This window comes from Capricornis sumatraensis, chromosome 5 (assembly GCF_032405125.1).
Source record: "Capricornis sumatraensis isolate serow.1 chromosome 5, serow.2, whole genome shotgun sequence".
Taxonomy (NCBI): Eukaryota; Metazoa; Chordata; class Mammalia; order Artiodactyla; family Bovidae; genus Capricornis; species Capricornis sumatraensis.
Window position 1 is genome coordinate 30,074,796 of NC_091073.1, and position 14,400 is coordinate 30,089,195.

Here is a 14,400-nt window from a genome sequence, read left to right on the forward strand (position 1 = left end):
GCCTGCCAGTGCAGGAGACATGGGTTTGACCCCTGGGTCAGAAAGATCCCCTGAAGGAGGAAATGGCAACCCACTTTAGTGTTCTTGCCTGAAAAATCCCATGGAAGAGGAGCCTGGCAGGCTACAGTCCATGGGGTTGCAAAGAGTTGGACATACTTGAGCACCCACTTCACCAAATATTCTTGAAGCCTGATTATGTAGCAAACACTATGCCTGACATTAAAGATAGGAAAATGAAAAAGACATGGTCAGTTATTGAGGTAGACAAACACATCCATGGACAGCTGCAATTCAGGATGGTAAGCCATACCCATGGGGAAACAAAGACATTGAATACATTATCTCTGCTGTAAGGTTATTAATGATCTGATTGAAGAGTTAAGATTGACCCACACTAAAAGTTAATCATCTGCATGAGAAGAGCATGCCATAATGGATGGGTAAAAGACCCTGATGCTGGGAAAGACTGAGGGCAAGAGGAGTAGGGGGTGACAGAGGAGAGGATGGTTGGATGGCATCACCGACTCAATGGACGTGAGTTTGAGCAATTCCAGGAGATGGTGAAGGACAGGGAAACCTAGCGTGCTGCAGTCCATGGGGTCACAAAGAGTCCAACACGAGAAGTGGTATAGGTATCAGCTGTTATTATTTTTCAGAGGAAATAGAGATTGCTAGTCATGAAAATGCTCGGACTAATGCTAGACAGCAAGGTTTCCAGATGCAGACACTGATAAACAATTTCCAATTTATGTTTGTTGGATATTTAGTGGAACCACCCCTGGCTAGAGTCAGATACATCTGGGCAACTCATAAACAATAGGTTTGAAAAGTTGTTTGGGGGCTATTTGATTTACCCGGGACCTTGAATACTGTTTTAAGGAGTTTAGACTTCATCCTCAAGAGGAAGTGTCCTGCGATGGTGAAGGAGGCATTTTATAGATTCACCTTTGGTTTGAGTTCAAATTTAGTGTGATGATTACTACATATACTTCTAACTCCTGCAAATCACCTAACCTCTCTGTACTTGAGTCGTCTTCCTTGTGAAGTGGAAACAGTAAGACTCACTTTATAGGATCTGTGGAAGGTTATATAAAATAATTGAGAAAAAATATTTAGAATGGTACATAGCACATAGTAAGCACTGGAATATACTATCGATGGTACACAACTTGCTTCTCTATGAAAGTCACTTAGCTGTATGGGGGCTTCTGTGTACAAATACAATCATTTCCCATTTCTTGGGATGGACAGGGAGGCCTGGCATGCTGCAATTCATGGGGTTGCAAAGAGTCAGACACGACTGAGCGATTGAACTGAACTGAACTGATACTGTATTAAAAGTAAAATGTAAACACCTAGTTCTTCCTAGATCTAAAAGTTTCTTTAAAAATATACAAATTTTGTTTATTTGTATAAAGTATACAAAAATAATTTGGTTTTGATTAGAGAAGTTTTGCTGGAGAAGGAAATGGTGGCCCACTCCAGTATTCTTGCCTGGAGAATCAGGCAAGTTTCCTGCCAGAGGAACCTGGCAGGCTATAGTCCATGGGGTTACAAAGAGTCGAACACGACTGAAGCGACTCAGTACAGAGAAGTTTGGCATAAAATTCAAAATCTATTTTAATTTTTTTTATTATAGTAAGAAAAAAAATCACATGAAATATAGCTATCCTCTTAACCAATGAAGTGTACAAGATGATATTTTAAACTCTAAGCATAATGCTGTAATCAGATATCTAGAACTGATTTCTTTTTTAAAAAAATTTTGTTTAGTCTGCTCTGGGTTCTTGTTGCTCTGAGAGGGCTTTCTCTAGTTGTGGTGAGCAGGGGTTATTCTTTGTTGCAGTGTGTGGGGTTCTCACTGCCCCGGCCTCTCTTGATGTAGAGCACATGCTCTGGGGCGCGCTCGCCGGCTCAGTGGTTGCAGCTTCTGGGCTCCAGGGCACAGCCTCAGGAGTTGTGGTGAACAGGCTTAGTTGTTCCTGTGGCACGTGAAAGCGTCTGGGACGAGGGATGGAACCTGTATCCCCTGCATTGGCAGGCCAATTCTTATCTACTGTACCACCAGGGAAGTCCTAGAATTTGTTTCTTGCTATTTGAGTAAAATAAGTATCATCAAATTAAACTGACCTAAATCAGATAGATTACATTTCAATAGGCTAAATTTGATGTATGAAATAGCCCCTTTTACATTTCAATAGGCTAAATTTGATGTATGAAATAGCCCCTTTTACAAATTTCTTTAATGAAATTCTTCTAAGTATTTTTACCTACATTTACAAATTTAATACTAGTACATCTAATTCTTTTAAACTTTTAAAATGTTCAACAGGGTACATTTGCCAACATAATGACCCAAACTTTTCTAAGCACTTTAGCAATTCTTGTAAATATCACAAATTAAAGTTACTGATTAGCAATTCAGGTTATATTAATCTTACAAATATTTTTCACAGCCAAATACATTATAATTCTAAATTAAAAATCCTAATTCTAGTCCTAAATCTAGTCTGTGATTCTTAATTAGCGTCACAGACCAATATTCAGCTTCTCTAAAAGAGGTTTCTGTTATATCATACAAGCACTTCACTAACAAACACATAAAGGTTTTTCCACTGTTTTCAAAACTTATTCTTCAGCTTCACCTGGAAGTCTTAATACTACAGATTTGAGTTACTTCACTGGTTACTTCATCAATAGAAACTTTTTTTCTATTCCTTCTAGGGACTAGTGAAGAGGAAGCAGATTTACCTCTAGGTTGGACCTATTTCCTGAGTCTAGAATTAGGGACTCTGATATGGATCAAAGACTGTGACCCAATCACTGATATATTTGATGTTATAGATACAATTAGATGTATCTCAAGGGAAAGTGTAGAGAGGAAGACTCATTACCAAACCTTGGTAATTTTTATCCATTTAGGAGGATGAGGAAAAGAAGTGCTTCTAAAGCACAAGAAAGAATCTCTTTGTACGAAGACATACATTTCCAGGACCACACCATTTCCTGAATCCAGGGTTAGTAGTAACTGCAGAGCACAAAACAGCAACCAGCATCGAATGCAGGTGGTAGGGCTTAGAACTGGAGAAGAGAGGCAGCTGAATGGTTTCCAGAGCTCTCTGACATCTAGCCAAGACACTTGTATAATACACTTGATTGTATAAAAATCAATTGCCTTCAATCAAAATTCATGAATGTCACTTGGGTTGAAGTAATGAAAAGCCAAATTACCTGGTGCAGCGATGTATTACTTTCTTGGGTCATGAGTAAAGTGAGTATATTCTCAGTTTGCCCAGAAAATTCTCAGGTTAAGCCTGTTGTTGAGCATATTAACTGAGAACATCCCCCTTTACTTTAAAAAGTCTGGTGATTCGGGCAATAAATTACATAGTCTAGGTAGATGAAATCTACCAATGTTCTCTGTAGGAAAATAATTGCTTATACACATATAATTTTAGGTGGCGTAGATAGTAAAGAATCTGCCTACAATGCAAGAGACCTGGGTTGGGAAGATCCGCTGGAGAAGGGAATGACAACCCACTTAGTATCCTTGCTTGGAGAATCACATGGACAGAGGAGCTTGGCGGCTCACAGTCCATGGGATCTCAAAGAGTTTGGACATGACTGAGTGACTGACAGAGGTCTCATTCATATACTGAACTTAATCAGAGGACCCCTTTGTGGGACCCATAGACTAAGGTTAAAAACAATATTGCTCGAATATTCAAGCTTCTAAGTGTAGCCATTTCAAGGACCCACAGCTTTAGAATTTAGCATTTAGCTCTCTGCCCTTGTTTTACAGCACCACCTTGTATTTCTTCCTGTCAGAAATGTTATACCATGGCCTAAATTGGAAAGAATGCTAGTCTCAGAGTCATTCAAGTCTTTTGCTGGCCCTGAATAAAGGCCCACAGTCGGAAATCCTTTTAGATCTGCGTGGAAGTGGAGCTTAGAGGGAAGGAGGAACGAAAAGTAATTTATGGGAATTCCCTGGTAGTCCAGTGGTTAGGAGTTGGTGCTTTCACTGCCGGAGCCCAGGTTTAATCCCCAGTTGGAAAAGGCAATGGCACCCCTCCCCAGTACTCTTGCCTGGAAAATCCCATGGATGGAGGAGCCTGGTGGGCTACAGTCCATGGGGTCGCTAAGAGTCAGACATGACTAAGTGACTTCACTTTGACTTTTCACTTTCATGCATTGGAGAAGGAAATGGCAACCCACTCCAGTGTTCTTGCCTGGGGAATCCCAGGGACGAGGGAGCCTGGTGGGCTGCCGTCTCTGGGGTTGCACAGGGTCGGACACGACTGAAGTGACTTAGTAGTAGTAGTAGTAGTAGTAGTAGTAGGGGAATTAAGATCATGCAAGCCTAGAGGGAGGAGGTTGAAAAAACGAGAGAGAATTTGGGTACGAAAATGAGAATAAAGAACATCAGGATTATACAAAAAGTAATTTATAACATATGAACATCCAAAGTAGATAAATTATTTCCCCATGAACTCTATCTTTTAGAAAATGGGTATTTTTAAAAAAGTTTTGCTTATTTATTGAGTGTGCTGGGTTTTCCTGGCCATGTGGGCTTTTCTCTCATTGCACAGAGTGGGGCTGACTCTCTAGTACATGGGCCTCATGCCGTGGCTTCTGTTGCTACGGAACACAGGCTCTAGGGCACAGGCTCAGAAGTTGCAGTGCACAGACTTAGTTGCTCTGTGGCATGTGAGATCTTCCCAGACCAGGGATCGAACCCATGTTTCCTCCATTGGTAGGCAGATTCTCTAGCACTGAGCCACCCAGGAAACCCAGAAAGAAGCTGGATATTTTTAAAGGGAACATGGACATCATTCTTTGGAGTCTGAAGGGAATAATCTCATGAATCTTTAGAGCTTGCCATTGAAGTGATTTGCTACTAATGAATTTGGAAGGTGGGAAACAGGGGTCATTTAAACAGATATGTTTGGATCTGGCAACTACTTTGGCTATATATGAAAGAAGGGTTTCCCGTGCATTAAGGAGACGTGTCCTTAGCGGTTGGAGTCTGACCTAGAGTCAATATTGTTACATGACAAATACACTCCTTGGGGTGGAGCCTTGAACAAGCAGAGATGCTGTCGGAAGCTTGTCTGTCCTAAGGATGCCAGTGACTTAAAAAGGAAAAGCTTAATCCTCCCTTCTGAGGTAGCTTTACTTTGACTTCAGTTCTATAAATTTCTTCTCGTAATTCTTTCACCTTTACTTCTTTGTGTGTATGTGTGTGTGCCCAGTCACTCAGCTCTAAAAAAGTGTTCTCTTGCTTATGATTTTTGCATTTGCTAAATACTAATAAGTAACTTCCTAAGACCTCAGTTTTTTGTGCATATAATTGAGTGTGTTTCTTGGAAAATGAAAATAATCTTTGTATGATTCCAAATTTACTTTGAGTCTGCATGTGTATATGTTTTATGCCAATTAATTCCATTATATGGTTTTTCCATATAATGGAATAATTGCTTTAAAAAATCAGGGTTTGAGTAATTTGGGGGCTTTCCAAAAGCTTCTATGATTGTTATTTAAGGAAATACAGTCACATTCAGGAATTGATCTTTTCGGGACAGTTTTTACTATACAGTTTCTATGTCTTTGCCTTAAAGTTCAGCTCAGTTCAGTTGCTCAGTTGTGTCCGACTCTTTACGACCCCATGAACTGCAGCACGCCAGGCCTCCCTGTCCATCACCAACTCCCGGAGTTCCTTAAAGTTAGGTACCAATGAAGGAATAACACGTACTTACATTCTCCGTGTTCTTCTGTTTGCCTGTGTTTTCTATGTGACTCATTCTGTAATAATTATTCTCCTAGTCCGGAGCAATAGGTCAGCCCTGAAAGCAAACAGAAAGGAAACTTGTCACATTTACTTTCTTCCTGATTTCTGTAAGGCCTCGTCATCATTTCAATACTAAGCTGTGGCTGTGTTCACCATATCACGCTTTTGTCTAATCTGTGCTTATAGGAAAAGATCATATTTGCTCATTACTTATAGGCTTTTAGACTCTGCATGATGTGGAAAAATGTTCCAATTCAGTGAATATTTAAGATGTAATTTTAGAAGTGTATCTTAATTACAGTTAAACCAGTTTTCTATTTTTTCTATTTCATATTGCATTGCTAAATAAAAGTCTCCCAACACAAGAAATTCTACCAATAGATTACAATAAATGTTAAAGCAGTTGGTGAATTTGGTAAATTTCCTGAGGCTATCCAGGTGGTTTGAGGGATATTGAATGTATCCAGGGTACAAAAGGAGAAGGCAATGGCACCCCACTCCAGTACTCTTGCCTGGGAAATCCCATGGACAGAGGAGCCTGGTAAGCTGCTGTCCATGGGGTCGCTAAGAGTCGGGCACGACTGAACAACTTCCCTTTCACTTTTCACTTTCATGCATTGGAGATGGAAATGGCAACCCACTCCAGTGTTCTTGCCTGGAGAATCCCAGGGACGGGGGAGCCTTGTGGGCTGCTGTCTATGGGGTTGCACAGAGTCGGACATGACTGAAGCAACTTAGTAGTAGTAGTAGGGTGCGAAATGCAGATATTCCATAGAGAGATTTCCATATGGAATCATTCAGGTCACTTTGTGAATTAGAAGTAGTACCAGGATGATTTTTGTTTTTTAAGCATGAAAATAGGAATAGGATTTTTTAAAATACGTATGTGGACATTTTATTTTAATTTTAAGATTAGTCTCATCTGATTCACCTCACTAGCTGCCCCACTCAGGCTCATTCTATGATGGTCTTAAATGAAAACCTTCATTTCCTCACAGTGCTTTCAAACAAGTTTTATGCGACATGTCCAAAATATGTATAATTTATAGCTTGGATTCCTTTAGAACACTTAGATTAATGAATTCTTGAAGATGGGGAGAGAAAATAAAACTGTGAAAGTATTTAAAATTTCTAAAATCATGCACTACAGTGTATGTCTTATTATTGGTAATTCTAGCTGTGATTTCTGAAGTTTTATTATAGTGCTAATTTATCAAGCACAATACCCTGAAAATGTAATTGGCCATTCCTGTTTTATATCCTCTTTATTCCTTGTAGTAAATTGGTAGTAAATTGCACTTTCCTTGCAAAACCATTAGTCAATTTTTATCATAAGGTTTTCCTCTTTATGGAGAAGGTAATGGCACCCCACTCCAGTACTCTTGCCTGGGAAATCCCATGGATGGAGGATCCTGGTAGGCTGCAGTCCATGGGGTTGGTAAGAGTCAGACACGACTGAGCGACTTCAATTTCACTTTTCACTTTCATGCATTGGAGAAGGGAATGGCAACCCACTCCAGTGTTCTTGCCTGGAGAGTCCTAGGGATGGGGGAGCCCGGTGGGCTGCCGTCTGTGGGGTCGCACAGAGTTGGACATGACTGAAGTGACTTAGCAGTTTCCTCTTTAGTTTTGCTTGTTAGAGGTATTTAGATAGTTCAGAGCTACTGAATGATGGAGAAGTGGATAAAAGGGCCTGAAATAGCTGCGTTGCAATTTTTAAACTAACACATGAATTTTAATGGAGACTTTTTTCCCTATAAAATTATCACTCTCAAAAATTTTACAAGTAAAAGTTTATTCCTAGTGGTTTGGGGTGTTACTTTTGTTACTGTTGCAAACAGTATACTTTACTGAATTTTGGCAAAGCCGCTTCCCTTTGTTGACTGACTCCATGTTCGGAGCTAGAGTAAACCAGCGATCATGTATGAAATGATAGAATATTTATTCTGGCACATGTGGTCCAAGAAAGATTAAACTTCAGAAACCAATTTCAGAAAAAAAGAGTACACCCTTTGAGATCTTGTCCCTTGGAAACACTACCAGTTTCAGGGGAACTAAAGAGAGATCTACTTCATAATTTTTAAAAATAACTTTCATGAAAGAGCTCTGTGCACCCTTTCTCAGATTCTGATTTTGTGGCCATTTTTCCTTTCACAAGGCATGTTTCAGGTGAGGTAATAATGCAACAAAGATTTATTAAGCTCAGAAGAAGGAAGTTACCGATGGGAAAATGGAGCCCAGGGGGCCAGTCAGTGCTCACTAATTGCTAGAATTCTGGAGCGCTGGATAGGAACAAAGAATTTTATATTTTACTTCCAACCACAGGTCAGCGCCAAAGATATGGCCTCAAAAATTCCTTGTTGAGTCTATCTTGTTATCTAAAATCCAAGGAAAAAGTAGTTCCAGGGTCATACTTATCTTCAGTGCTTAATGCAAGAGGAAAAAAATAAAATAGTGCTTCCTCCACCTAATGACGTGACGCAGAAAACCCTCTGCCCTTTTTATACTCTCTGCTGTCTCTATGTACCTCTTCCAAGGATGCCAGTGTGTTCATGAGGTGGTGGCTGGTGGTTTAGTCACCAAGAATCTGCATTGCAGGCAGATTCTTTACCATTGAGCCACCAGGGAGCCTCTAGGCAGAGCACTGCACTATGACAAAGAGAAAGAAAGTGAAGTCGCCCAGTTGTGTCCGACTCTTTGCGACCCCATGGGCTGCAGCCTGCCAGGCTCCCCCATCTGTGGGATTTTCTAGGCAAGAGTACTGGAGTGGGGTGCCGTTTCCTTCTCCAGGGGATCTTCCCCACCCAGGGATCGAACCCAGGTCTCCTGGATTGCAGGCAGGCACTTTAACATCTGAGCCACCAGGAAGGACTATGACAGGAAGGTGTGTAAATCAGAAGAGTTAGGATCCTCCCATGTTGTTCTTGTGTTAGCATAATGCCCCTGGTGCTTTTGAGAGAATTATTGTGTCTTCTTGTCACTGCTGCTGCTGCTGCTGCTAAGTCACTTCAGTTGTGTCCGACTCTGTGCGACCCCATGGACGGCAGCCCACCAGGCTCCCCCGTCCCTGGGATCCTCCAGGCAAGAACACTGGAGTGGGTTGCCATCTCCTTCTCTGCTAGAACTAGGGCAAAGTGCTATCCTGGTTATGTTTCCCTTTAATGTAAATGCAATCATTTCCAATCCTTCCAGAGAGCCCTGAGGTGCTTCATCCCTTTTCCTGCCCAATTTCGTAGAACTAGGATGCTCTGATAAATTTTAATGGTTTTGTTTTTCATTTCTAGAAGTTTTACTGCATTTATCGTGATCTACTCATTTATTTTCATAGCATTCCACCCTTATTGAGTCTTTCCTTTTAACCATTTCTTTAACAATTTTAAACTTATTTGAATTAGCAGTGCTAAACAAACCTTGTGGGTTTGCTTGCTGACTCTTTGAGGGGAGCAGATTTTTTTTCCAATGATCTATACACTTTGTGAAATAATCTTTTCTAGACATTATTCTTCTGTAGGAGTCCGGTGTGCTGGGTGGATGACAAGTTTCTAGGGAGGACTTTTGAATTTGTGTCTGACAGGTTCCTGAGTGGTATCTCTGATTTGGGACCATTTTGATGTTACTGGCTTTCCTCTGGAAGATTCCAATACAATGAGGATGTGTCAGCTTCATTTCCACACCCACACATAGGACAGGTGTGGAGTTTTTATTTTTTACAAGACGAAGTTTGTTTTGTTTGCATCTTCTCTACCAGATCTCTGCAAAAAAAAAAAAAAAGAAAGAAAGAAAGAAAAAAGTTGCTTTCTTGTGTTTCTTGGCCACAGGGTCGAATTTTCTGAACCACTTTCCCCAGGGCCCTCATTTCAGCAGAGTTCTCAACTTCTAGCTCTCTTCCTTGCAACAAAATCACATTTCCTAAACCCATTTGGCACTCCTGGATGCTTCTGAAACTGTGAGTGGGAGCTGAGCAGGGTATAAAATCAACCCAGTCTACTGCAGTATCCAGGTCTGAGTTGATTTGTATTCGTGCGAGCTCATGTAATTCCTTTTTACCCAGCGTTTGTCTCCTGCAAGTGAGGATGCAGTGAAACAGCATCGAGAGTGTTGTCTAAGGGGGTGATTATTGCCATGGAGATGTGGGAGTGACTTTACTTAAGGTCCTGGTGGAGCTGGCCCTGGGCTTTACTCATACTGACTGGTGAGAGGGGAACTAGGGAAGGGAAACTGGTGAGGCGGGGAGCTGGCAGCAAGCCTGGGGTGATTCAGGTGGTGATTATAACCGCACTGGCAGCAGATGGGTGCCCCAACAGAGGCCTGATTTGGCGTGGGTAGAATGACAGTGCCACTTAATTCTTTCCGGAGAAATAGGAAAAGGCCTCTGTTTCCCGCATCTATATATGTATCCTTACAGTGAGAAGTGATAACATTCAGGATGCATGTGCCCTAGTGTAAACATCTAAGAAAATAAGCTAATGGGATAGAGGGTGAGTTAGGATCCAGTGTAAACTTCCCAGGATGTGCCATGTTTATTCCAAGAACACCCAGTGTTTACTGTTGACCATGTTCTTAATATATTTACTATACCCTCCAGGTGTATGTGTGTGCATGTACATGTATACACAGTGAATGTGTACATGTGTAATCTATATGTATACATGTGTGTATATACCTCTATGGCCTTCCATGGTGGCTCAGTGATAAATAATCTGCCTGCCAATGCAGGAGATGCAGGCTCAGGAAGGATCTTCCTGGGTCAGAAAGATCCCCTGAAGAAGGAAGTGGAAACCCACTTTTTTTTCTTTCCTGCAAAATCCCATGGACAGAGGAGCTTGGTGGGCTACAGTTCACAGTATCATAAAAGAGTTGGATACAACTTAGCGACTAAACAACAACAACAACATATATCGATACCTATCTATTTGTGTATGTATACACACTATGAGATGTTTAAGTATCTTTGGTGGTAATGAACCTTTAGTAAAGGTGAAGGAAATTTCACTCAATCAAAAAATAGTTGGACTTGCTAGCATTTCCAGAAGTGACTAAAAATATCAGAATTCCTATCTTCCTGGAATTTATATTCTAGTATAGAAATGTGGGCGCAGGAGGTCTGAGAGGAGCTACTCCAAGTTCAGGGTCAGGAGGGGTGGCTGTGAGGAGATACCCCTTGTCCAAGATAAGGAGCAGTGGCTGTGCTTTGCTGGAGCAGCGGTGAAGAGACACCCCATGTCCAAGGTAAGAGAAACCCAAGTAAGATGGTAGGTGTTGTGAGAGGCATCAGAGGGCAGACACACTGAAACCATAATCACAGAAAACTAGTCAATCTAATCACACGGACCACAGCCTTGTCTAACTCAATGAAACTAAGCCATGCCCTGTGGGGCCACCCAAGACAGGCGGGTCATGGTGGACAGGTCTGACAGAATGTGGTCCACTAGAGAAGGGAAATGCAAACCACTTCAGTATTCTTGCCTTGAGAACCCCATGAATAGTATGAAAAGGCAAAATGATAGGATACTGAAAGAGGAACTCCCCAGGTCGGTAGGTGCCCAATATGCTACTGGAGGTCAGTGGAGAAATAACTCCAGAAAGAATGAAGGGATGGAGCAAAAGCAAAAACAATGCCCAGATGTGGATGTGATTGGTGATAGAAGCAAGGTCCAATGCTGTAAAGAGCAATATTGCATAGGAACCTGGAATGTCAGGTCCATGAATCAAGGTAAATTGGAAGTGGTCAAACAGGAGATGGCAAGAGTGAACGTCAACATTCTAGGAATCAGCGAACCAAAATGGACTGGAATGGGTGAATTTAACTCAGATGACCATTATATCTATTACTGCAGGCAGGAATCCCTCAGAAGAAATGGAGTAGCCATCATGGTCAACAAAAGAGTCCGAAATGCAGTACTTGGATGCAATCTCAAAAATGACAGAATGATCTCTGTTTGTTTCCAAGACAAACCATTCAGTATCACAGTAATCCAAGTCTATGCCCCAACCAGTAACGCTGAAGAAGCTGAAGTTGAACGGTTCTATGAAGACCTACAAGATCTTCTAGAACTAACACCCCAAAAAGATGTCCTTTTCATTATAGGGGACTGGAATGCAAAAGTAGGAAGTCAAGAAACACCTGGAGTAACAGGCAAATTTGGCCTTGGACTGTGGAATGAAGCAGGGCAAAGACTAATAGAGTTTTCCCAAGAGAACGCACTGGTCATAGCAAACACCCTCTTCCAACAACACAAGAGAAGACTCTACATGGACATCACTAGATGGTCAACACCGAAATCAGTTCAGTTCAGTCGCTCAGTCATGTCCGACTCTTTGCGACCTCATGAATCGCAGCACGCCAGGCCTCCCTGTTCATCACCATCTCCCGGAGTTCACTCAGACTCACGTCCATCAAGTCCATGATGCCATCCAGCCATCTCATCCTCAGTCGTCCCCTTTTCCTCCTGCCCCCAATCCCTCCCAGCATCAAAGTCTTTTCCAATGAGTCAACTCTTCTCACGAGGTGGCCAAAGTACTGGAGTTTCAGCTTTAGCATCATTCCTTCCAAAGAAATCCCAGGGTTGATCTCCTTCAGAATGGACTGGCTGGATCATTATAGGGGACTGGAATGCAAAAGTAGGAAGTCAAGAAACACCTGGAGTAACAGGCAAATTTAGCCTTGGAATGCGGAATGAAGCAGGGCAATGACTAATAGAGTTTTGCCAAGAAAACACACGGTCATAGCAAACACCCTATTCCAACAACACAAGAGAAGACTCTACACATGGACATCACCAGATGGCCAACACCAAAATCAGATTGATTATATTCTTTGCAGCCAAAGATGGAGAAGCTCTATACAGTCAACAAAAATAAGACCAGGAGCTGACTGTGGCTCAGATCATGAGCTCCTTATTGCCAAATTCAGACTTAAATTGAAGAAAGTGGGGAAAACCACTAGACCATTCAGGTATGACCTAAATCAAATCCCTTATGATTATACAGTGGAAGTGAGAAATAGATCTAAGGGACTAGATCTGATAGATAGAGTGCCTGATGAACTATGGACTGAGGTTCGTGACATTGTACAGGAGACAGGGATCAAGACCATCCCCATGGAAAAGAAATGCAAAAAAGCAAAATGGCTTTCTAGGGAGGCCTTACAAATAGCTGTGAGAAGAAGAGAAGTGAAAAGCAAAGGAGAAAAGGAAAGATATAAGCATCTGAATGCAGAGTTCCAAAGAATAGCAAGAAGAGATAAGAAAGCCTTCCTCAGCAATCAATGCAAAGAAATAGAGGAAAACAACAGAACGGGAAAGACTAGAGATCTCTTCAAGAAAATTAGAGATACCAAGGGAATATTTCATGCAAAAATGGGCTTGTTAAAGGACAGAAATGGTATGGACCTAACAGAAGCAGAAGATATTAAGAAGAGGTGGCAAGAATACACAGAGGAACTGTACAAAAAAGATCTGCATGACCCAGATAATCACAATGGTGTGATCACTCACCTAGAGCCAGACATCCTAGAATGTGAAGTCAAGTGGGCCTTAGAAAGCATCACTACGAAAAAAACTAGTGTAGGTGATGGAATTCCAGCTGAGCTATTTCAAATCCTGAAAGATGATGCTGTGAAAGTGCTGCACTCAATATGCCAGCAAATTTGGAAAACTCAGCAGTGGCCACAGGACTGGAAAAGGTCAGTTTTCATTCCAATCCCAAAGAAAGGCAATGCCAAAGAATGCTTAAACTACCGCACAATTGCACTCATCTCATATGCTAGTAAAGTCATGCTCAACATTCTCCAAGCCGGGCTTCAGCAATACATGAACCGTGAACTTCCAGATGTTCAAGCTGGTTTTAGAAAAGGCAGAGGAACCAGAGGTCAAATTGCCAACATCCGCTGGATCATTGAAAAAGTAAGAGAATTCCAGAAAAAGATCTCTTTCTGCTTTATTGACTATGCCAAAGCCTTTGACTGTGTGGATCACAATAAACTGTGGAAAATTCTGAGAGAGATGGGAATACCAGACCACCTGACTTTCCTCTTGAGAAACCTATATGCAGGTCAGGAAGCAACAGTTAGAACTGGACATGGAACAACAGACTGGTTTCAGATAGGGAAAGAGTACATCAAGGCTGTAAACTTCTATTGAGAGTACATCATGAAAAACGCTAGGCTGGAAGAAGCGCAAGCTGGAATCAAGATTGCTGGGAGAAATATCAATAACCTCAGATATGCAGATGGCACCACCCTTATGGCAGAAAGTGAAGAGGAACTAAAAAGCCTCTCGAGGAAAATGAAAGAGGAGAGTGAAAAAGTTTGCTGAAAGCTCAACATTCAGAAAACGAAGATCATGGCATCTGGTCCCATCACTTCATGGCAAATAAATGCGGAAACAGTGGAAACAGTGTCAGGCTATATGTTTTTGGGCTCCAGAATCACTGCAGATGGTGACTGCAGCCATGAAATTAAAAGACGCTTACTCCTTGGAAGAAAAGTTATGACCAACCTAGATTGCACATTCAAAAGCAGAGACATTGCTTTGCCAACAAAGGTCTGTCTAGTCAAGGCTATGGTTTTTCCAGTGGTCATGTATGGATGTGAGAGTTGGACTGTGAAG